Source organism: Crinia signifera, chromosome 3, assembly GCF_055691185.1.
Source record: "Crinia signifera chromosome 3, ASM5569118v1, whole genome shotgun sequence".
Classification (NCBI taxonomy): Eukaryota; Metazoa; Chordata; class Amphibia; order Anura; family Myobatrachidae; genus Crinia; species Crinia signifera.
This window is the reverse complement of record NC_139219.1, coordinates 305965259-305991617: the sequence shown is the minus strand read 5'-3', so window position 1 is coordinate 305991617 and position 26359 is coordinate 305965259. Positions and strand designations below refer to the sequence as shown.

The 26359-nt window shown below is 45.7% G+C and overlaps 1 protein-coding gene across 4 annotated transcripts in view; it reads left to right on the top strand.

The window, feature by feature from the left end:
• The window catches only part of CYRIA (CYFIP related Rac1 interactor A), an 87318-nt gene that overhangs the window by 20347 nt on the left and 40612 nt on the right, over window positions 1–26359 (top strand). For 2 of the 4 annotated variants that reach the window (XM_083178572.1, XM_083178570.1), the window contains exon 2: window positions 5712–5777. The gene's annotated coding sequence lies outside the window, so the exon portion shown is untranslated. Of the gene's footprint in view, window positions 1–5084; window positions 5345–5711; window positions 5778–26359 lie in introns of those variants that run through there. The other 2 variants (XM_083178573.1, XM_083178571.1) reach the window with 2 other exon arrangements.

Genomic DNA, 26359 nt, shown 5'->3' with positions numbered 1-26359 from the left:
GAATTGCCAACGTTTCCATCGCTTTATTGCGCTTTTTCCAAGCCGGCTGTATGTATATATAATATATATTTCCAAAATGGGTAGGCCAATAATAGCAGCAAAGTCAGCGCCACTCCGGTAATGGAGGTACACAAGGTGGTGGATCAATGCCAACATTTTGATATTTTATTATATAGTCATCAGAGTACTCTCATAAAATATCAAAACTATGGCATCAATCCGCCTTGTCCACCATCATTACCTGAGTGGCAATTACTTTGCTTATTTATATATAAAAATTTAAAACAAAAGAACGGTTGACCCCTCATACGGCACCAGTGGATATTCGAGACTCACTCCACATTCCTGCTCCTACCGTGTAAGCGACGCGAGGCTTATCAGATCGTATCCTCTTCCCAGAGATGATACTACAGAAACATCAAAGGTTGAGCGTTGGAGAAAATTGCTGGGATTCCCCTAAAAACCATTTAACGCTGTCCTTATAAACATAAAATGTAATTCTACAGAGAATACTTATGATTTTCTTTCTTTTTGATAATTTTCTTCATACCACCAATAATTAGTGAAAGGTATGTCCTGACCTTTTAATTCCCAAGCGGGACTGTTGTTGAGATCAGCACCATTACGCTGACAGCCCAGGCTGAGAAAAACATAAATAATACATTTCCATAAAAAAAAAAAAAAGGAACTTGTAGAGCCGATAGGTTTGGAATGAAATTACTTCCTAGAATCATCCGTGTCTGGTGACTTTTAGGGTTTGAATACTATTGTAAGCCCTGTGTGTGCGTATATACACTAATTGGCCCTTATTCTGGTTCACTAGCAAAGGCAAATTCCTTCTCAGATAGACAAAACCATGCTGCACTGCAGGTGGGGCAGATGTAACCTGTGCAGAGAGTTTAGATTTGTGTGAGTTATTTTGTTTCTGTGCAGGGTAAATACTGGCTGCATTATTTTTACACTGCAATATAGATCTCACTTTGAAGTAAAACACCACCCAAATCTAATTATCTCTACACATGTTACATCTGCCCCACCTGCAGTGCAGTATGGTTTTGTCCATTCGAGAAAGATTTTGCATTTGCAGTTTTGTTTGATTGAGGCCTTAAGTCCTGTGTGGCTCAGAGTTTTTCCGGCACATCCCAGAGATACTGGATTCGATTGAGATCTGGGGAAATTGATGGCCTGGTCAACACCTTGAACTCTTTGTCATGATCCTCAAAGTATTGCAATGTTTGCAGCGTGTTAGAGAACATTTTCCTGCTGAAAGAGGCCACTGCCAACAGGGAATCCCATTGCCATGAAGGGGAGTATTTGGTCTACAGCAGTGTTTAGGTAGGTAGTATGTGTCAAGGCCCCCATACACTATGCCACTTCTCCCGACAGAGAAGTCACATCCAATCCCGCTTGAGCCAACCGGGACTTCGGCATGTGATGTATCTCATGCCGTCTCTGGTCAGTGCCGCCAGGTCCGACCCGGTGATCTTACGCGCAGCACGTAGGATCCCCAGATTCGATCCGATTCGCAAGGGACCACGCATCTGATTGGATGTCACACACATGGTTTATGGGCCTATTTCACTCGATCTCTCTCTGTCTATGGCAGTGTTTCGGATATATATAGTTGTTTTGCCTAGTCACAAAGTGCATTCGTACAAGTATACGTTTAGTGGTGACATTTTAGCAGATGCGGCACATCTTATAAGTATCACTGTCACTTTAAAGTTATTTTGTTTTGGAACTTCTAAGGGAACACCGCAAACCACAGGAAACTTTTTAATTAAACCATTGGCCAAGTGTGTTACGTGTTTATGCCAGGCATGTGGAATACGTGTGCTTTACATGTGCGCCCCCCCCCCCCCCACCGCAGCTTTGCATGCTAGTTAATGCCGTGATGGATGTGGCTGTAATAGAAATGAGCAATGGTTGGCATATGTCAGACACGCGCTTGCCACGCATGGAATAAACCCGTCATTTGATGCCACTCGCTGTTTTCCACTTTGCCAGTGCGTTACATCATTCGTCCCCTTTCTGTTTGTCACTGTTGCTGGAGCCTTTGTATTACTCAGAAGGGTGATAAGATCATAATTAGAAAATAAATGGAAAAGACTTAAAACCTGTACAGTTCTGGTGCGTACACACTAGGTGATAAAAAAAAAAAAAAAAAGTATATGCACAGTAATGATCTCATTAACGATATTATCATGTGTATTCACTATCTCGTTAACCATGTGAGCGCCTGCGGATCGTTCGTGATGTGCTCCGTTGTCTGTACATGCAGGATGACTAAGATATCGCTAGAGACCGCCATGCTGCGGAATGTTGCCCCGTATGCTCAGTTCTCTGGCGCAATGCGCATGGGACCGCGCATCGCATCGTACCTGCTGTCAATCGCATGCCATTCGGCCGCTTTTCATGCAATTGATCACCGCAACCGCAGGAAAAGAGCCCAAATTGCATGAGAATTGTCCAAGAAGCAGTTACTGATAGGTGCTAGAGAAGTCTTTTTATTTTTTATTTCTTTAAAGTCCTTCATGCTGAATACAAGTGGGAAGATGAGTCCCGTTAGTCTTTTGTACTGAAAAGGATCTTAGGTGTGTACCCATTCTATCCTGAAAGCCTTATGCCAGCAGTTCCCAAACTGTGTGCCTCGACACCCTGGGTCCAGGCGAAAAATGCAGATTTTTGGGCAAATTCTACTCGCACTATTCAATCCCCATGCCGATTTTTCTCTTGGGCAAAAAAATCCAGCATAGCCAAAAACCGCATGGTTCGGTGACTTTGCCGCAAATCCACGTGACTTTTTGGCAAATTCATGGCCTTTTTCATCCAAACTGATTGGCAAAAAAAAAAGGGGGAAACCGAATCAGTGAAAATGGACTAAAAGAGGGTGAAAACGCCCGTGATTGAATACTGATCAGCAAATTATTGCCAATTTTTGCGCCTGGCCAGGATTGAATAACCCCCATAGTTATCCTGCACATCTTTAACTAAAATTGGATAGTGTGTACCCAGCTCTGCTTACCTTATCTATCAACACACAGGATAGATTTACTAAAATATTTAAAAAGGAAAAGTGGAAGTGTTGCCCATAGTAACCAATCAGTCTAGCTCAGTGGTTCCCAAACTGTGTGCCGTGGCACCCTGGGGTGCCCTGAGACACTTTCAGGGGTGCCTCTGGGTGGTGGTCAAAGAGTAATTAAAATTGGTCAGTATAATAATTAAAACTATTGTTTGGGGCTTCCGATTATAAAATATGTGTACAGACAGAAGCTAATCCTATCTCTGGCCACATCATTTACCATAAGGATGACCTTTAAACACCATTTACTAAATTTAATATATTTTTTCCAAATGTCTCCATAAGAACCTTTTGGATTAGGGGTGCCTTAAATCAAATTCTAATATTCGGGCAGCAGTTCTCAAACTGTGGGTCCTGGCCCCAAAGTGGGCCCGACCTTCTCAGCATGGGGTCACGACTCCATGTTGCTGACCATCAGGCTGATGACGTTTCTAATCTCAGTCAGTGATTCAAGGAGTCTGAAACATCTGTTGAATTGTCTGTTATATTAGACTCCTCCCATCATTTTGTGCCTCCACAATGCTGCCACGTATGTGCTGTCTGCTGACTACACATGTGATGTGATGGGTTATGGTATATTAGACTCCTCCCATCATTTTGTGCCTCCACAATGCTGCCATGTATGTGCTGTCTGCCTACTACACGTGTGATGTGATGGGTTATGGTATATTAGACTCCTCCCATCACTCTGTGCCTCCACAATGCTGCCATGTATGTGCTGTCTGCTGACTACACGTGTGATGTGATGGGTTATGGTATATCAGACTCCTCCCATCACTCTGTGCCTCCACATTGCTGCCATGTATGTGCTGTCTGCTGACTACACGTGTGATGTGATGGGTTATGGTATATTAGACTCCTCCCATCACTCTGTGCCCCCACAATGCTGCCTACGCAGCATTGTGGGGGCACAATGCTGTCTGCTGACTGTCTGCTGATGGGAGCTGTCTGCTGACTACACATGTGATGGGTTATGGTATATTAGACTCCTCCCATCACTCTGTGCCTCCACAATGCTGCCATGTATGTGCTGTCTGCTGACTACACGTGTGTTGTGATGGGTTATGGTATATTACACTCCTCCCATCACTCTGTGCCTCCACATTGCTGCCATGGATGTGATGACCTTCTGCAGCAACTTGCTGGGGTCCTGTCATTGTTTTAATTATCTGATGGGGTTCCAGAGCAAAATAGTTTGAGGACCCCTGCTGTAGGGTGTCTTGATTCCAAAACATTTTGGACGTTTGACTAAGGCAAGCCCGGGCCGTTTTTTTCAATCCCAAGGTCCAGTGTGTGACCTCTAACATCACGATGCGACCTTGTTGCATTTTATGTACTGTATATAAATGTATAAGGTGGGTTTTTTTTTTCTTCCATTGCCAGAAGTGTCCAAAAGAAGACTCAAATATGTGTTGTCATCTGGAACAATATTAACACCTGCTTAACCAGCATTAAAATGATGTACATAGCGCGCTTTGAAAGAATAACCTACAATTGATCACCCAGAGATCTTCTTTTTGTAGCTAAGGTTTTTTGTATGTGTCTTTAAATGTAGGTAATGCAGTCATTTGGTCATTAAATAATACTTCTTGCATTCTGCACAGAATTGCTGAGTACAGCCTAATGCCGGAGCATGGGATGCAGAACATGCGGTAGATTACTGCATGACAGGCTAATGATATGCTAAGTGATTGTGGCAAGGAGCCCCCTGGTATTTGGGGTCAGCCCACCGCAGGCTCAGGTCACCCAGATGACGCTGTACTGCTGTTTCCACGTTTGCAGCAAACCTGCTAGTGCCTGAGTACGGAGATGATGGTAATTGTACCTTCTGTTTCTATGGCAATTAAAGGATTGTAAGTGGGCATTCCAATATCTGCTGGGCACTGTCATCTTGGAGAAGCGTTAGCTCTGTGTGTTCTATCCGGGCCTCTCCCCCATGTAGCGTGATGCTTTCTCCGTGTGCTGATATGCTGCACGAATTCTCATTTGATAAGAGATGCTTCTACTACCATGTGAGAGATTTCATGCCCATATATGGTAACTGCCATAGGCAGACACTTTCTATTGGGACCGTTAGATTGTCACTAGGGTTACCTACTAATCCTCCTCCTGGTGACATTTCATCCCACCCCCCACCACCACCACCACCACCTTTATCGAAGGACGTTCATTGAATTTATTATCCAGTGCGTGAACAAGTGGCTGCATTGCACAGACCAGAATACAGCAGTTTCACCAGAAGGATCTGCATCGGATGAACAGGTATCGTCTCCTATGCTGCCTGCTTCTGTAACACACAGGCAGCAGAGGTGCACTGATAAAGAACCATCTCTCCCCGTAGTCCCTCTTTTTGACTGCTAATGCAGCCTTTTATTCGCATAAATGAACTGTATCCTTTATCTGACATTAGTGCCTACGTAGTGTTGTATTCATTCATTCTGTTTTTCACACTGTATGGGGCATATGTGGTGCAGGAGGGATAAAGAACTGGTTCAGCGACTCCGTAGGATGATGCCTGCCATTTAGCTCACTCCTACATCGCTTATACGATAGCGGCTTAAACTAAAACAATGCGATTTTAAGGCCAACATTTTTTTTTTTTCAATGAAAAATATTTCTCTTTTCACAGGTTTTCGGAACTCATGTTAAGAGCGGTTACCGTTTGAAACGATCGTCCGTAGATTTGGTGGAAAAGGTAAGATCCCTAGAATTCAATTGCTTTCGTTAAGTTAAAATAAGAGGGAGTTGCAAGCAGAGAAGTGGTATGACGTGTGCTACAGTACGTTCAACGCCTACCTGTATGTATTCAGTCATTTTGGAAGTATGAGGTCTAATGTGTCCATTTAGAAAATTTGGCTATTTTTTTAACATAAACTTTTCTCAAACTTTAAGGTTTTTGGGGCCCAAAACATTTTGTAAGGGGAAAATTTAGTTAGACCTGGTAATCTACCGGGCATGAAAAAATGGTGCTAGTCTTGGGGGGGGGGATGATGCAATTTGGGATCATGGCTGTCGATCCCCGCCAACAGCCATGACCCTGGCCCGTTTCTGGACAGATCGACCACATATAGACAGATGAGATTCAATGAAAACTGACGTGGATTGTCGAACTGCGGCCTTGGTCACGACAATCCACGGTCGTTATCGGCAGAACGGGCCCGACAGCTTCTGAAGTCGGGCCCGTTCTGCCGTGATCCCGCATCACTGCTGTCGTTAATGACAGCATTGAATAGGGAGCCGCTGCTATATCCCATGTCGGAAATAGCGGCGGCACATTGCATACCCCCCTTGGTCTTTAATGCCTGGAGTTATTCAATTACAGCCTCTCTTCTTTTTTTTTTGGGCGGTGTATACACATAGAATCCGGGTTAAATTGAGGACCCATGTGTCATTGGGTGCGTGGCCCCCAATAGCGGGCTGCTTATCAGAGATTTATTTTCCAGTCTCTTGAGACTGGAAAAGAAATCCCCATTGGGGCTAATTGAATAGCTCCAGTGGATCAATTTGCCTACTGTAAATTACCACAGCTAATTGAATCCCACCATAGTTATAAAGTACCTCCTTCATTTATAAACTACCAGAGACTTAGTATTATTAATTCTATTTGTCTGAGCAAAGGAACCATTGAACGCCTATACAGTGGAATCAATGACCGTAGACCCACATGGAATAATACACATTTGATGACATTTTGCTAATATGATTCATTTGCAAAAATGTACAGGATAATTAACTCGTGACATTAAATGTCATTCTGCAATTTAAAAGATAAATAGGAAGAATTTTTCAAAGCTTGGGCATAAAGTACCAACCAAGCCGTTCCTAAAGGTGTGTACACACTATGATATGCTCCATATTGTATTGTTTGTTTTCCATTGAACTATTAATATATAGTGCATAATCACCAAATTATATACACAATAATATCCTTAATTATATAGTTACCATCTTAAAAATAAAAAAAAGTTGTATAGGGTATACGCACATTAACTGTTTTACAGGCTTTTTTTTTAAAAATGACAGTTAATAGCTGATCGGTTGGTATTTTAGCTTTCTCCCAAGTTTTGCTAAATATCCCCCAAAGCTACCTTCACACTGTATTTCTTTGTTTGTCCCAACAATCCTCATTTTTTAGACCATGGAAGGACCGGCAGCACACACACTACATGATATCGGGACCTTATGCTGACTGTACGAGACTGTATCAAGACTGAAAAGCTTCTTGTATAGCGCACACATATTCCGCAGCGCTGTACAGAGAATATTTGAACATTCACATCAGTCCCTGCCTCAGTGGAGCTTACAATCTATATTCCCTACCACATGTACACGCGCACACAGACATTCTAGGGCTAATTTTTGTTAGGAGCCAAATAACCTGCCAGTATATTTTTGGATTGTGGGAGGAAAGCGGAGTACCCGGAGGAAACCCACGCAAGTACGGGGAGAATACACAAACTCTGCACAGTTAGGGCCATGGTGGGAATGGAATATCCTTACTTATACTAGATACCAGACTCAAAGGATTTACTGGTTAGTTGGGGTCTGTGTACTAAGCCTTAGGGAGAGATAATGTACTAATTATTCAGCTCCTACCTGCCATATTACAGGCTGTGTTTGAAAAATGACAGTCAGGAGCTGTTTGGCTGGTACTTTGTCTGTTCTTTATTGCTCTCCAAGGCTTACTACATAGACCCCTTAATTTGCTTCTGATGAAGGACTGCTGTATTCTTTCAAAGGTACTGTGTCATATGTAAAGTTAATAACACAACCCCAAAAACATTATTTAGTCACCAAGGGTAATTGAACAAATTTAGGATATTATAGGGTGGCTGGATTCAAATTATCTGGAGAGCTTGATTAATTGGATACCCTCAATTAAGAGGGAACTTAGCCATAACCAATGCATATGGGAATCTACTGACAGATTCTAGAAAGCAAGATCTGCAATCAATCTAGAACAGTGGTCCTCAACCTCAGTCCTCAGGACCCTACACAGGTCGCGGTCTCCAGGTCACGCAGCAGGTGCGTTGTGTGTTGCCAACTGGCACTTTTGGAAAATCCATAGTTGACCTTGAAAATATGAACTTTGGGCTCCACTGGAACCCAAGTTCACAAAATGGCATGCAGCGATGGCCAACTTAGTTCTCAGGGGCCCGATGCAATGCACTGGCTGCACCAATGGTATCTGCCTCTGCTGTGTCCCGAGGACCTAGTTTAAAGGTGCCCACAGACGCATCAATTATCGAATGCGTTTTGTACTTTTTAAGCACAAATTGCATCTTATGTACAATTATTGGATTGTGTTTATGGGCTTGTGCGATGCGATGCGCGTTCCCGAGAGCCCGATATTGTATGCCTAAAAAAGTACGTGCTGCACGTACTTTTTAGACTACATCTGAAATTTAACATTACAAACATGGGTTCATCACATGCATCCAAGTGCACATTGCATCGCAAGCTGGAAGAAAAATTGTATAGAACCATTGTACAGACAAAAACGCATAGCACAGTACAATTGTAGCGTCTGTGGGCACCTTAAGAACTTGTGTTCTTTATTAGGATACTACCCTTCTGTAAATACTGTAAGTGATTGGACAGACATCATCCTTCTTGATCATACATTTAAATGTTTGATTACAAGGTTATGTGGACATATCGCAGAATTTCTGGGTCTTCTTTGTCAATTTTGCCCGTGGTTGACCATATCGGACAAATACACAGGGTTCAAAAAGTCCCTCCGTAGTGAGTCCTGTCTATGGATGCAGATCTCTTCTGCAACTCTGGGGGGGCAGAGAGGACAACCCTTAATATAGTTAAGTACAAAACAAATTCTTTTTTATTCCAAGTATTGTCATATTGCCATATTACGTAGCGCACATTCTCTGCGGGAGACTTGCTGAGCACACAGTCACTGCAGAGACAGCGAAACCCATTGAATTTCATGAGACTCCATTATTTTGGTTAACCAATAGCTGCCAACCGCGGGCAGTGTCTATAGCCAGGACTTTAAAGATTTAATTTGGTTTGTGTCGTCCTCGATGGTTGCAGGTGTGAGGATACGAGGATTATGTGCATATTTGGTCTAGCTGGCCATACATCTACAGATTTATTGTCAGATCTGGGTGGTTGGAACAAAAACCTGGTAATGAATGACAGCAGATGACAGTTGACCATTTGCTTTGAAATACTGGAAAGCTGCCAAAAACTGTCATTCAGATACTACCAGGGTTTTGTTCCAACCAGCCAGATCGGACAATCTGTAGATGAATGGCCAGCTTTAATCTGACAGATTGGCCAATTAAATTGCCATGCTCGGACCTTGTTTTTCAATTATGATGTCTTTACGGTACAAGTTGTCCTGTGAGCTCCGGAAAGCTGATGTATGCATGTTCTTTTATATGAGGCATCTTTTAGATGGGGTTTGAATGCTGTGTGGAGTTGATCCCACTAGTGGCATGGTTGCTTTACATTAAAATAAAGAAAGAGTAGGTTTGTAGCATTTTTGCTGTCACTTTGCTTTCCCTGTCTCCTGTGATAAATGCCAGTGGATGGAACCGGATACTTGCTGAGAAATGCAGACAGATACAACACAGCAGGATGGTAGTGCAAACACCAGCGTAGATGGGCTCATTAAAAGCAATGGATTTTTTTAAAGACTCTTTTATCGACATTGTACTGGCTCTTAAGTTTCTGTCCAAATGGGTTTAATGAACTCCTGTGGGTATAAGCTCTTACCTAGAATACAGATGTGTAGTGTTACCGCTAGGCTGTTTTAGCGGGGCGCTGCGCCCTGCCCGATTTTTAAACTGCAAAATGCGCCCTGCCCCTCTAGCAGCACCCCGCTAAAAGAGCCTGCCTCCGACCTCGCCCTGTGAACGGGAAAGTCCAGCGCTGCCGTAGATGGCGATGCCCGGCATTTCCCCGGCAGTGCAGAGACTTCGGAGGGGCCGGGCCTGCCCCCTTCAGTGACGGCGGTGGCCGGGCCCACCCTTTTTTATGGCGCACATAACCTCAGTACACTTACGGCGGTAGGTGCCCAGCATGACTTGGCTGCTCTGAAAGAAAGGTGCAGCTTACCAGTCTGTACACCTGCTGGAGCACATGACCTGGCGGCACTTCTCATGCACCAATCAGCAACCAGTGATGATTGGCGGTCCGTCAGCGGATCAAGGGTAGTAAGCATGGAATAAAATGCCTGATTCCCGATCCATGGCTTCGAAGCATTGGGATTTTTATACATGTTTAATATTCCTGATCCGTTGACACAATGGTCAGAGGATCGGGGTATTGCCCCAATACATCATAGATGTGTGAGTACCATTATTTATGTTGCACATGCAGCAGTGCACTGCACGTGAGCTGTTCGGTGTGACTGAGGCCACAGTGTATGAGGACACATCTGTATGTATTGCCAGTAGCTGGTTATGCTGTCCCCTATGTGTGTGAATCCACTGAGGTCTCAATTCCCACTGGTGTACATACAAATACGACTTCAGGGGCACTGCGTGGGACAGGTTCTGATTGACAAGCTACAGCCATTTGTGGGGAGCACTGGACAGCGCTCTACAAAACGGGGAAGGGAGGGGGGGGTCATGGCCAGTGTTACCAAGGCAGCATGAACTGCCCGGCCACCCTGAGTAACAGGAGGGTTACTAATATATGGCCGATGCTCACACAAGTGATCCGATGCAAATGGCCGCAGCAGCAGTTCACAAAAGCCTCTCCTTCCACCAGGCACCTCCTGTTGCTTCTGCATTATTTAGTGATAGTGGCTGGGACAACAGACACAGCTGCTACTACCGTACTGTGATCAACGGAATTAGCTGCTGAATGCGGTTCTACAGAACTACTGTTATGCTGTGTACACACGGTGAGATTTGACACTAGATTTTGACTAAATAGTCAAAATCACATGCAGATCGCACAAGTTTTTTTTTACCTTACGATCCCGATGCACGCTCCTGGGACAGCACACATCGAAACCCAGATAGTCAGGGCAGCAATGACTATATAGTGCAAATCTAATGCAGATTGTATGTAAATAGGCAAAGATTGCATAGCACTCAAATCTTAAGTGGAATAGCAAGGGAATCTCACTGTGTGTACACACCATAAGACTGCCAGCCGCTCTTATGGTGTGTACACACGGTGAGATTCCCTTGCTATTCCGCTTAAAGGGGTGTACACACGGAGCAAATTTGTGCTATTTTCTAAGCAATCTGACTAGATTGCTTAGAAAGTAAGCACAGATCTCTCCGTGTGTATGCTCCGAGAGATTAAATATCTCTTGCTAACTAGGGGCATACACATGTAGAGATCTGTGCTGAGCAATTTTGCTAAGCTATTTTGCTAATCAATTTTGCTGGTGTCAAGATCTCCCATGGGGAGCACATACACATGCAGTGTTTTGTGCGAAGTGATTTTGCTAAGCGATTTTGCTAAGCAATTTTGCTTAAGCAAAAAAAGTCAGGGTAATGGTTCAGAATGGGAGATTGTGATCAGTATCTCTCATTCTGCACACACAGAAAGATTTACAGTCATTTGCTAAGCAATCTGACTAGATTTTGACTGCATGCACTGACTTAGTTAGCAAGAGATATTTAATCTCTCGGAGCATACACACGGAGAGATCTGTGCTTACTTTCTAAGCAATCTAGTTAGATTGCTTAGAAAATAGCACAAATTTGCTCCGTGTGTACACCCCTTAAGTCAGTGCATGCAGTCACAATCTAGTCAGATTTCTTAGCAAATGACTGCAAATCTCTCTGTGTGTACAGAATGAGAGATACTGATCACAATCTCTCATTCTGAACCATTAAGGGGCATACACACGTAGAGATCTGTGCTAAGCAATTTTGCTAAGCAATTTTTCTGGTGTCAAGATCTCCCATCGAGAGCACATACACCCGCAGAGATTTGTGCTAAGCAATTTTGCTTAAGCAAAAAAAGGCAGGGTAGTGGTTCAGAATGAGAGATTGCGATCAGTATCTCTCATTCTGTACACACAGACAGATTTGCAGTCATTTGCTAAGCAATTTGACTAGATTGTGACTGCATGCACTGACTTAGTTAGCAAGAGATATTTAATCTCTCGGAGCATACACACAGAGAGTTCTGTGCTTACTTTCTAAGCAATCTAGTCAGATTGCTTAGAAAATAGCACAAATTTGCTCTGTGTGTACACCCCTTTACCCTGACTTTTTTTGCTTAAGCAAAATTGTTTAGCAGAATCGCTTAGGAAAATCACTTAGCACAAATCTCTGCATGTGTATGTGCTCCCCATGGGAGATCTTGACACCAGGAAAAATAGCTTAGCAAAATTGCTTAGCACAGATCTCTACGTGTGTATGCCCCTTAAGATTCGAGTGCTGGGCAATCTTTGCTAACTCTACTATTTACATACAATTCATACAATCTACCACTGTCTATTTTATCACTTTTCAAGCAGAGTACATCTGAGGACTAAGGTTCAGATTTGTTAAGCTCGGTGAAGTGATAATGTGGCTGGTACTTTATCACCGGCCAATCAGCTCCTAACTGTGAAGTTACAGGCTGGGTTTGAAAAATGACAGGTAGGAGCTGATTGACCGGTTATAAAGACCAGACACTTTATCACTTCCCCGAGCTTAAGAAATCTACCCCTCAGTCCCAGTCAGTTAGGGTGAGATGTGTTAAGCTTTTGGGATTGATAAAGTGAAGAGAGATAAAGTAAGGCCTAATCAGCATCTAACTACAGGGGGTGATTTGCCGATACTTTATCTCTGTTCTCTTTATCACTCTCCAAGGCTTAGTACATATGCCCCATATACTGTAGCTTTGCTGCTGATCTTCCTTCATCCGTAAATTGTGCCACGGAACACTGTGCGTCCATTCTCCTCGGCCTCATTCCATTCCCTGTGTGTCCTCCAGCCCACGCCGAGGTTTATGACTGGGAGGACAACAAGCCCCGTTTGTTGAGCCCGTACATTGGTTCTCATCCTATCTGAGAGGCATCATTATAATGTCCTGGGGGGCGTCTGATTTCTGCCTCTGCTGACGGAACGTTGTGGGAGACCCCCCCCCCCCATAATTCCACCCCAAGCTCCCTCCTGTGTCAGCGTATGAGGGATGTGTGTTACACACACTCTGTCGTGCCCACCAAAATATTTATGGCGCTCTGACGCTGTGTTTCCACCTCTGCACGTGCTGTGAGACATTTGCTCATCTCTTTGGCCGGTGCTGCCGTTACAGCCCATGGAAATGTCACTGTAATTTGCACGCAGCCGCTCCCAAGGCTGCCTCTAATTTGAATGATGACTGCACAGCTAGAGGCTCCGTGGGATGCCACCTGCCTGCTGGAAAGGGCACATGGATGCTGAATGTGATTCTGAATTGGGGCTTTATAGCGTCTGCTGAAGACACCGAGAAGATAATGTTGTAAAGGAAGAAGCGGCAGCGTGTGGGTGCAATGGCTGCTACTCGCTTCAGCAAGAAAGCCCTGTTACTATGGGAGGGTTTTATCAAACCTTCTAAATGGGAAAAGGACAATTGTTGCCCATAGCAACCAGTTTCTAGCTGTCTCTTCATAGAATGAACTGAAGAAATGGTATCTAGTAGCTGATTGGTTGCTAGGGGCATGTTTGTGTGATCATCTTCCTGTATCACTGCAGCAGCCTGCATCTCCCCCTTTATCTCTGCAGCAGCAGCAGCCTGTGTTGGTATTAACCCCACCAGCACGCACCTGGATCTCCTCCTTACTCCTCCTTAAGGCAGTGACTGGCTTCTCACTAGGGAAGGCCATCAATGATTTGAGATCATCGATGGTTTATGGCATCATTTTGCCATCGATGGTTTTCCTCCATTGATGTCAAGCATAAACGAATAGGTTTTGTTTCCCTTTTTTTCTCCATGAGGCCGGGACACAGAATTGCTTCGCCCCTGACATCCATGAAACCCCGCCTCATGTATTGATTGGCCCGCAGGCCAATAAGTCAAAGAAAATTGATGACCAACTATAGGCAAAAACATTGGTCATCCATTGCGTAGTATGCCACTATCGCAACCATCGATGGCGATGGCCAGTCCTGCTCCTCACACACAGTCTGTGCACGTGATGTCATGATGCCGCGTGATCTCGATGTCCTCTGTCTGCGCCCCGCTGATTCCAGTCCAGCGCCACAGGCAGTGGCCTACCTCTGAAACCTACACCCACCACGCCATGCTTCGGACTCCTCTAAGGATTTCTGCTTTTTGTCTCCGACCATCTCTGCGCATGCTTGTACTTGATGATTATATGGTTGCAAACCTCTGCACTGTATCACTTCTTACACTGTTTGATACATCTCTCCCTGAGGAGGGCTGCAAAGCCTTTATTTCAGCGCAATGGGATCATTGGGTCAACCTAAAGATGGTCTACACCACTAGGTCGACATACTGGAAGGTCGACAGGTGTCTAAGTCAACATGGCACAAGGTCGACAGGTGGTCGACACAAGCTTTAGGTTGACATGGTCTAGGTCGACATGGGTTTTTTTTCACTGTGTTTTTTTTTTTTACCCGAATATCGACATGGACACAGTTTTAAGTGCACAGTGTAGCTCGCTGCGCTCGCCATGCTTCAGGCACGGTGCCTCTCTGCGCTCGGCACCCTATTTTATTCTCCCACCACGCCCTAGTGCAGAGGTGGGGAACCTCAGGCCCGGGGGCCGTGTGTGGCCCCACGTAGCCAATCTGAGTGGCCCACCCACCCGCTTGGCCAGGAGTCAAGTACAGGGGAATGCTCGCTAGTGGTCGGTAGTTCTCGCGCGATTCCTCATAATCAACAGCAGCCGGAGACTGTCAGCCCTATTTAGCGGCAGCTGCCGGAGAAATTTTCACATATGGCCCCTGACGGATTTTTTACCCATACAAACGTCCCTTGGCACAAAAAAAGGTTCCCCACCCCTGCCCTAGTGGATGGTAGGGCATGAAATACCGCCTGACGGCACATGTCTGCCCAAAAAACGGTGAAACAACCCATGTCGACCTTGTTACTGTCGACCTAATGCTTGTATAGACCTACCCACCTGTCGACCTTTCGGTATGTCGACATAGTGGTGTAGACCTAATGACTGTTGACCATCTCTAGGTCGACCATTTTAGCATATGGAAAAAAAAAAAAAAAGGATTTTGGGTGGATTTAGTAAGTTCAGGGTAAACTTTATGGATGAGAGCATTTGCTTCACTTGTTTAGGTTGTACGCACAGGATCAGTGTATATATTATACATTCCACAGAGGGAGGACTCTACATGCAACCACTACCCCCCCCCCCCCCCCCCCCCCCCACACACACACACACACACACACACACACACACACACACATATTGTCTGCCAGTGTTTTAACATTTCAAAACATTAGGTGCCTGCCGTGGACAGTCGGACATTGGGAAAAACAAAGTTGCTTTTTTAAATATATAAAGTCTCCTTTGCAGCATTATTGGTCCAATGAGGTGGACGCTTTATTTCCCCAGTAATGCACTGACAGTCCTCTGTGACTTTGGGCCTTATTCTAGTTCACTCTTTCTGACAAAATCCTTCTTAGATGGACAAAACCTTGTGCACTGCAAGTGGGGAAGATGTTACTTGTGCAGAGATAGTTAGATTTGGGTGGGTTATTTTGTTTCTGTGCAGGGTAAATACTGGCTGCTTTATTTTTACACTGCAATATAGATCTCACTTTGAAGTAAAACCCCACCCAAATCTAATTCTCTCTGCACAAGTTACATCTGCCCCACCTGCAGTGCACATGGTTTTGTCCATCTAAGAAGGAATTTGGGTACTTGTGTATTTTGGCGGCGCCCCCGATGTCCGTCGTACGACGAACGCATCGCATCGCATCGCATGCCATGCACCCGATGGCATGCGATGCGATGCGATTTTGACCCCCTATACGACCAAAAATCGTATAAGCACCCTAAAGGGTGCTTTTGAGCACCCAAATGGGTGCTTACAATGTTAAATGCACCCCCACGCCACCCCCCACTATAAACGTGAACCCGAAGCGTGAGAATAGAATAGTGTGGCGAGCGCAGCGAGCCACCGAGCCACCGAGCCCGAAGCGTGGCGAGGGGACGCGGATACCTTCACAGTTATACGCGTCCCCTCACGGGCTTCACAGGTGTCCGTGGCGACGCGGACACCTGTGAAGCCCGCGAGGGGACGCGTTTACCTGTGAAGGTATCCGCGTCCCCTCGCGGGGCTCGCTGCGCTCGCCACGCTTCGGGCTCGGTGGCTCGCTGCGCTCGCCACACTATTCTATTCTCAACTCCACGCCGACGTGGATAGTGGGGGTATGAAAAGGTCGTAGGACGCGTACCGCCGCCCCTCGCGGGCTCGCTGCGCTCGCCGCGCTCGCCACGCTTCGGGTTCACGTTTATAGTGGGGGGTGGCGTGGGGGTGCATTTAACATTGTAAGCACCCATTTGGGTGCTTAACATTGTATAAGCACCCATTAGGGTGCTTATACAATGTTTAATCGCATCGCATCGTATGGCATCCTATGCCATGTACAATGGCATACAATTTCAAAATTGTATGCCATCGTGCACTATCGTACGATATCGCGTCGCATCGCATACCATCGTATGTGTTATGGTATGCGATGCGATGGGCGCCGCCAAAATACACAAGTACCGGAATTTGTCAGAAAGAGTGAACTAGAAGAAGTCCCTTTATCCTAGTGAGTACTCAGACCATTCACTGTACAGGATAAAACATTTGTGCTACATACAGTACAGTGGATTCTGCCGTGTCCCAGAATGGGATCCGATTGGTTACTTTGCACTAACTCCTTCACCATATGGATCAGGGTATGGGTCATAGGGTTGACCCAGGTAAGGTCGGCAAGCCATATGTCGACACATTAAAAAGTTAGACATGGCTAATGTCGACATGGAAAATGTTGACTTTAGTTTTTCACTGGTTTTGTTGCCTTTGTCGACTTCTTTATGACTTGGACAGCATATAAGTGTACCGCGTCCCCTTGCATGGCTCGCTTCGCTAACCATGCCCCGGGCACGTCGCCTCACTATGCTCGGCGCACTCTCCCTCAAAGTCTACTTGGATGGTAAAATATAATAAAAAACTGTTATGGGGAAAATAAAATTCTGTGAAAAACCCATGTTGACATTTTTCGTGTCGACCTTTTTTACCCTGTCGGCCTGCCGATCGCATCCCAAGGGTCGTTGGTCCCTATTTGACAAGTTACCTTTCTGTTCACCTCCGGTTAAAGGGAACGCAGCTCGCTTCAGTGCAAACGTCCACATGGCTTAGTGTCTACACAAACTGAGAAGTTGCTCTATACACAGTTATGGAGGACACTACTATGCTATCCGATTGGCTGACCGTGTCTAGGGGGACATGAGTTTTTTGCGGGGGATTTTTAATAATGTTTTAAATGTTTTGTACTTTGCCATCCATGTGATATGGAATGGTAAAGAGCGCCGTGCGCAGCGTTATGGAGTGAGGGGCGCTATGCTTGGTTGGCCCTTACTTTGGTTCACTCACAAAGGCAAATTCCTTCTCAGATGGACAAAACCATGTGCACTGAAGAGGGGCAGATGTAACATGTGCAGAGAGAGTTAAGGCCCATATACACTTGCCGACTTTAAGCTGAAACTCGCTCAAAACAGCCGTTTTGAGCGAGTTTCATCTTAAAGTCTGCAAGTGTGTATGGGCTGCCGATGCCCGACTAGCGATGATGCGCGCTTCCGCATCATCGCTAGCAAAGTGGGGTATCTGCTGGTTTAACCAGCATGTCTGGCGATGATGGCTCATATTTGAGGAATCATCGCCAGGTGTGTACGGCAGCCGGGCTGAAGATCAGAGACTTTCAGCCTGACTGACCGCCTCCTCCCTCCTCCTGCTCCCTCCCCATTCTCCCCAGGGCTGGAGCATACTCACCACCTTGGTGACTGCAACGCTCTCTCCGCCGCTCCCTCCCCCTGCTCCACGGCTCTGGCGCGTAGTCACACCGCTGCGCCACTCTGCTTCATACACTGGTCCCTGCCCACAGCCTGTCGGATGCCCTGCCCCCCGCCGCCGTGCTCCAAACACTGCCACCAATTAATTTTTTTTTATCCAGTAATATATACATTGCTGGCACATGCCAGCTATGTATATATTACTGGCACCATTGCCACCAATGAGTTACAGTAGTTATTAGCCAGTAATATATTTATAGCTGGCACATGCCAGCAGTGTATATATTACTGGCACCACTGTCACCAATTAATTTGTTTTTATCCAGTAATATATACATAGCTGGCATATGCATATGTATATATTACTGGCACCACTGCCCACCAGTGATTATTTATTAGCCAGTAATATATACGTTGCAATGTATATATTACTGCCCACCATGGGTTAAATTGAGCCGGTACGGGGCAGAACTGCGTTCCGTCAGTTAATTCTGGAGGCTGAACGTCTGCTCACCTTGCCCTGCTGTCTGTCCCTGCCTGCATCGCTAAAGGAGACAGCCGGCTATTTCAAATGACACCCCGGCTTGGAATTTGCGGGCCACCATTGCCTGATTGGCTGCGAGTCTCGGACAGATGGACCTGCTCTGAGACAGTCGGATTTCCCCACCGCTCTGCCCGGCGGTCTACTTTAGTGATGCAGGCAGGGACAGACAGCAGGGCACGGTGAGCGTAAGGAGGCAGATCCGCACCGCACAGTGCAGTGCACATAGCAGGTTACCCCTGGCACCGTGCATGAAAACCCTAGCAATGAGCACTGTAGGTAAGCGGCAATTATGCGGCATCTCTTATATATTTGGCTACATGTGTCAATCATCCTGAGAGTGTGTGTATAACGCTGGACAGGGTCACACATGAAACTCCACCCCCCACCCAGCCTTATATACACACACACCACACACACATGTAGCCTAATATATGAGATAATACACACATATTGGCCCCTGCCTGCCTGCACTACACCCCCCGCAACACCACACAACTATAATAGTCACAGACACATGTAGCTCAGCCAGCGTCGATGGGGGCGGAAGGGAGTGCAGTGAATAAATTAAGTCTGCGCAGCTGTAGATCTGTGGTGCTGACATAGCAGCCTCTGGCAGCCAGGGGGAGCAGCTCTCCCTCTTCTCAGGCTGACCTCAAGTCGCAGACAGTCACATGGTCACAGCCTGAGAGGAGAGAAGCATGATGCAGCTGTGACTCGGCAGAGCTGCCTCCTCCTTTATAGTAAAGCTCTGGCCTGGCTGTAGCTCCTCTCAGGCATTTCCAATCTGCCGCTGGCCGGGTGATGCAGGACTGCCCTGTGAGTGTCAGATGCCACAGGTATGTCACATGTGGGAGGGGGATGCCAGCAAGTCTGGGGAAGGAGGGGGAGAGGAGGAGGTTGTCTATAATAACTTAGGGGGGGGGGGGGTGCACAAGGCAGTAGGCAGCAGCAACCCGCTCCTCCTCCCCCCCCCCCCCCCCCCCCCCGGCCTGCACACCCCCCCCCCCCCCCCCCCGCCAGCACAAAGCCATGCCTTACATTTTTTGCAGGCCAGCATTGTGTATGTTACCGCCGCCCCCCCCCCCCCCATGTATATTTTGTTATGGCGTAACATATACAGTGCTGGCACAAGTGTATGGATTTCTCCCTACGTGCACAGCTGCAAATGAAACGTTTGCAGTGCACATGGGTGGGATTTTCCCCGGTCAGGGCGGCGCGGGTGGAGTTTACCTGATTGCTGGGCTCCGAATATACGCAGCCCAGCAATCCGTTCTGAATCCGGCACCAAGAACAGAAATGTACTGAATAAAATGGCCGCTGCTCCCACCCTTGGAATTCAAACCCCGCCCATTATGTAAATCACCTTTTATATGAAAGATTTTCAGCAAAGTCTTTCGTCTCCTGAAAATCTCTTGCTCTTTGGGGAAAACAGCTCAGTGTGTACGCACTACTCTGGGGAAAGATAAATCTATCAAAGATTTTGGCAAAGTCTTTTGAAATGAAAATCTTCTAGTGTGTATGGGCCTTAAGATTTGGGTGAGTTACTTTGTTTCTGTGCAGGGTAAATACTGGCTGCAATATAGATCTCACTTTGAAGAAAAACCCCACCCAAATCTAACTCTCTGCACATGTTACATCTGCCCCACCTGCAGTGCACATGGTTTTGTCCATTTGAGAAGGAATTTGCCTTTGTGAGTAAACCAGAATAAGGGTCTGGGAACTATACCACATCCCACCACTATACTTTGTTGTGTCCGTTATTAGTCCTAATGATGCCTGGAGTTTCAGTTGATTCTGGTCTATATGTAGTTTGCAGATAAACCCAGAGGCTTGTATAATACAATGGGCGGTATTCAATGTGAATACCTGCGAGGTGCAGCAAATCCTTTTTTGGATTCGCTGCACATTCGCCACGTTCCGGAGCCGGCGGGCTCCGGTATTCAACGAGTCAGGGGCAGCGAGCCCCTGACTGGCGAATATGAGCTCCTGCGGCGATTGCCGCAGGGAGCCTGAGGACGGTGCCAGGCAGAGAGATGGTAGTCTCTCTGCCTAGCCCAGACCTTTGTGGGGGGTTAGGTGGGCTTCCCGGGTGCCAGGCAGCACAGGCTGCCCCCCCCCCCGGGGGTGCCAGCAGGGGAGCGTATATTCACTACACACGATCGTAATGATCGTGCAGTGAATATATGAATATGTAATGAGCGGCTCGGCTCCGGCGCCCCCTGCTGGCTGCTGTGTAAAAAAAAAAAAATAATAAAAAAAAAATATTATTTTTAAAATTAAATATATATTCATGTGCTTACAGCACATGAAAAAAATTGCATGTCCCTCCTCAGAATAAAATTCCTGATTTTTTGACACCAAATGTAAAAAACAAAACACTTTATTTTAAAAGTTCACATTCCACTTCGCCATAAAAAGATATCGATTGCTACTCATGGCGAAAAAAACCTTGAAATGTATTCGCCATGTGGTCATTGAATAGGGTGATTCACTGTTTTTGTCAGAAATTCGCCAAACAGCACAAATTCGCCATAAAAACCTGGCGAATCAGGCTCATTGAATACCGCCCAATATGGTGCAATCATATCACCATATGGTAATTGCAACATCCTTTAGTTTCCATAATGTTTTGAAATTCGATTTGTTTTCATTGCTCTTTTTGTATTCTGCTACAAAATCCGTAGCGCACATGCGTAGAATTGATCTGTGACTGTGACGCATAATGGCATCAGACTACAGTGAGTGTCATTCTGATGCTGTTTGGGGCAGAAGGGGGGTCACTCAGCCAGCCAATGGCGTCTAAGTTCTTCTGAGGCTACATCCTAGCATGCAGCTCCGTTCTGTAATGCATGCTGGAGGCATGACCATTTTCGAGTAAAGATAGACATCGGAAGCCCACCATCAAATAATGGCTGGGCTTCCGCTATCTAATCTTTCGATGCGATGGTAACTGACCATCGCATCAAAAGAACTTGATAGAATTTTTTTTTAATATGATTTGTGCATGCGCAAAAAAAAAAAAAAAACTTTTTTGCGCATGTACAAATTTCTGCAGCACGGCCACGCATGCACAGAAGCACTGCCATCTAATCGCCATAAAATGTTTACCATTCCATGACGGCAAACATCGGAATGTCGCCATCAAATGGTAAAAGTACTACCATCAAAACAAAATCATCAATGGTTAAGGAACATCGCAATGTGATTGCCCATCCCTGATCTGTAATGCATGCTGGAGGCATGACCATATTACAGCCATAAATGCTGCTTCCATATAAGCAGCAGCTATAGCACCTTCAACCAGGGTCATGTACACCATCGATGGCCTCTCACTTACCAACCGATTAGTCAATGGCCAGCCCTACTTTTTTTTTTTTTTTAACTTGTACATTTTTTTTTTTTTTTAAGTTGAAAATCTGGGATTCATTTTTCCCCAGTTGTAGTTGTACAGTAAATATAGCTGTGTTGTTGTGGCTGAGCCCACTCTAGAACAATGCCCTATTGTCTATCTGTGAGTAACTCGGTATGCAGCGAAACAATCAGAGCTCATTATGTAGTTCAATGTTCACAAACAGGGGAAAGCGGACCCTGCATCTCACTGGGATTTCCCGTGTGGATCACCAAAGTTTTGCTTGTTTCCACCTTTTACAGATCACTCCTAAAGATATATTTCTAAAGACCATCCAATCATAATATTCTAATTCCAGCGGCCAGCTTGTATACGGCGGCCACAGAGTAATGTCCAAGATACAAAATGTCCTGAAAGCACTTGACCGTAAACTATTAATACCGCTGGAGTCAGGAAATCCTGGAGCTGCACTCCTCTGCCTGTAAGTGGCACAGATGGGAAATAATAAACCTTTGTCATGGGACTGACCGCCCCTGTACAGCTATGGAGGCCACACGTGTTCTTCCAGATTGTTTTTAAATGGAATTGCTAGAACATGTTTTCTGATTTGCTGGATAATCCTATCTGGAATGGTCAGAACTTGTAATGTGAAATGGGAAAATCGGATTATGACCACATATGAATCATTTGTTTCCTCTCTGATTGTTTATAACAAAATGCTATTATGGCTAGCATAATTTCCCCATGTCCCCAGCGGGGACACTGGCCCCGCTGGGGACATGGCGTGTCACTGGCCACATAATGCCCATTATTTTAGTACTCTGTTCTGGGTGTTGCTGTGTGTTCCACGTCTATTGAATTGACAGCGATTCCATTCACCTGGCCAAAAATGGGCAGCAGCTCTACACCATAGGGTTGCGAGCATTTTTGAGTAAAACGCAAGGTTACAATTGCCGACATTTACGCACAGCAACAATTTGCACCCTACTGCATTCCCCCTTATGTGCCTGCCATCTGTCTCTCTGTGTATGTATGACGGACACCAACATCGATCTATGTACATACAGTAGAGATGGCCAAAACGGAACATTAAGCCAAGCCCGGATCCGGCGGAGCTCTCAGCGAAAAGATACGTATCTTTTAGACAACTCCTCGACTCGCTTGATAAAAAAAAAAGGGGGAAATACATGACCGAGTAAAAACACTGATCGATGGCTGGGTGCAGAATCACCATCGATGGCAACCATCGATGGCGTCTGCACCGATGGCCATCCCTGGCAGCAGCAGCTAATCTTTCTATCACTTGTAGTCACAGCACTGTACTCAGTCTACAGAGGTAGTACATCTCAGCTGCCACAGGTGGCAGCACTGAGATCAGGAAAGTGCATTGTAAACTGAAACGGATCACCTTTTTGGGCTTGGCGGCTCATTCGTTCTTGGGAGAGATACGTTCAAAAGATCTGGTTAGTTCGCGAACGACCCATCTCTAACATACAGCATGGCACCTGCAAATGAAAGACCCCTTGTGGGTACTGTCATTTACAGGACCCCCGGAGGGGAGGGTTCTGGCATTTAAGGGTACACATTTATTCCAATAGTGTATTTTGGCCATGTGTGTTTTCAAACACAATTTCTGATAAATTCCCGTGTTTGAGTGATGTCTATGGAAAGTTCTTCCGAGTTTGGCGGAAGTCGTATTTGATCGTATTAGCGTGAGTGTTGACATTCTAGAACCATGCAACACTCTTGTACATATGCCAGTGTATGCTAAAATGGTCACGCACGGACCTTTGTACATGTATGTGCTCTATACTGCTAAGTGGACTTGTAGAAAATGAGTAGAGATTCTCAGGAGCTGCTGACCTCAGATTCCTGTGTGACGGATATTTGGGTGTAGAGCACTTATCGGGGTATTGCTGCGGGGTCAGGACTCGATCGTCTGTACTACATGGCCAACCCCCCAGCCTCTCATTAAGCATTCATGTTGTAGCTTTATTGCTAATTGTAAAGTGACAGCCCCAATGTGTGTATGTAGTGGTCAACACCTCCTGGTAATAGGAGCAGATGCTGGACACACCTGTTACTTTAGCCATGAGGCCTAATATACAGGGCAATAAGTGGCTTTTACTGAGACCAAAGACGTGTCCATAAAACATGTATAAAGGAGTTGGCACTTGTGATGAGTGGCGTAGCTCCTCCCCGTGTGTTCTGTCATGGGCGCCTGTGGTGTGAGATACACTGGAATCTATAATAAAACTCATTTTATCCAGGAGTCCGTGTAGTGCTGCACCCAGAGGGTACATTTACTAAAGTGGGATTTATAGAAGTGGAAATGTTTCCCATAGCAACCAGATTTTTACCTAGCATTCATCTAGCCCCCTTTAGAAGATAATATCTAGTATCTTTCTATGCGCCCACTTTAGTAAATATACCACATAGATTATTAGGAGCTCATCTGTCAGTATAGTTATCAATGTGCCTCTACCTTGATCCCCCAGCAAAAGAACTGCACCGATTACAGCTGGTACAGAACGCAGCTGCCAGACTGTTACCCCACCAGCCCCGTTCTATCCACATAACTCCCATTCTCTACTCCCTTCACTGGCTGCCTATAAAATGGCCAATCATCTTCAAGATTGAATTACTCAGTTTCAAAGCCCTGCATGACCAAGGTGCAAGGTTCCTGAAGCAGCTTCTGATTCCGTACTGTCCCACAAAATTAGTACGATCTGTAGATGAAGGACTTTTAGCAGTAACTAGAATCTCCCATAATTCATCTGGGGGTTGAGCTTTTAGCAATGCTGCTCAGACTCTATGGAACTCACTTCCACGCACAGTTCACGAGACCCCCCCCCCCCCCACTCTAAAATCTTTCAAAAACAAACACAAGACTTTCCTGTTTACTCCAGCATTTCCATAATTCCTTTAAATATAGTTTATGAAAAGTTTTTCGATACTTGTTTCCTAGCACGGCGCCCAGATTTTCTACATACGCTAACGTAGTGAAATCGCATCGCATGGTACGTTTTTACCGTGCGATGCGATTTCACGCCCTGGTGCTGGATGATCTGCTGTGGCCGACAGCCAGGATTCCAAATTACAGGTGCTACTCTCCCTCTTGGGATTCCATGACTCCCATAGACGGAGAGTATAATCTGTTCCTAAAACCCCCCCACTATCCACGCCACCCCCACTATCCAAGCCACCCCGAAGCGTGGCGAGTGGCGGCAGAATGCGTCCTCCGACCTTTTCATACCCCCACTATACACGTCGGCGTGGAGTTGATTTTAGATAGTGTGGTGAGCGCAGCGAGATTACATGTATTTCGCGTACCCTCGCGGCGCTCGCCACGCTTCGGGCTCGGTGGCTCGCTTCGCTCGCCATACTATGTAATATCGACTTCACGCCGACGTGGATAGTGGGGGTATGAAAAGTTTGGAGAACGAGTTACGCCGCCGCTCGCCTCACTTCGGGGTGGCGGGGATACTGGGGTTGACGCTAAACAATGGTGTAGGTGCAGATGCTTACAATTGTAAGCACCCATCACATACTATGCACACATCACATCACCTCTCATGGCATGGGTGCTTGTACAATGAAACATCGCATCGCATTTGGTGCCATGCGAACCTATTCATTGTATAAGCACTCCTGTGCAGTTAACGTGGACATCGCATCGCACAGCACTATAGACGGTACACAATGCGATTTTCCTACGCAGAATAGCACACTAAGCTATTTGCGTAGTGAGCGCCCTGCTAGGAAACAAGTACCAGCTTTTCTGTACTTCATTGTTCCTGTACTGTATTACATTCATTCCATCTGTTAAGCGCCTTGAGTCCTATTGTAAAAAGAGCGCTATAAAAAAAAAAATACAATTCTTATTATGTGTGCGTGCAGTAAGTATCTGTGGAAGTTTACATAGCTGTCCATAGATGGGACAGCACCCTCAAATTGGGACTATCCTGTCAAAATAGGGTCAGTTGGGAGAAATGCACTCACTTTCCAAACAGCCCCCACCCAAGCTTTGCCCTACCTCTCCTTCGCAACAGCTGTAGTCAAAGGAAGGGATTCAATTATCCGCACAAGTTTCCCTTGGATCCTTGCGCGCTATTGCCACGCAGGTATATGGCATCAGAATTTAGCTACGTCCAAAAATGGGCAAAAGTTTGTATTGTGCTATGTACTGAAACTTCCCAAAAAGGTTCATGGATTGTCAGTTGATGATGGCTTTTCAAATGGTGTTGAATGTCTTGCAATGGTTTTCGCTTTCTGTTTGGTGTATTCTATTCAAACAATATACTGTAGAAGTATATTGTTGTATTGTATACCAGCTAGAGAGGCCAATCCCGGACGATTTTTTTTTTTTTTTTTTTTGAACCCCAGAGAGATCAATTCTGGGATTGGCCCTCGGACACCGCGACATGCTGGGAACAGCTT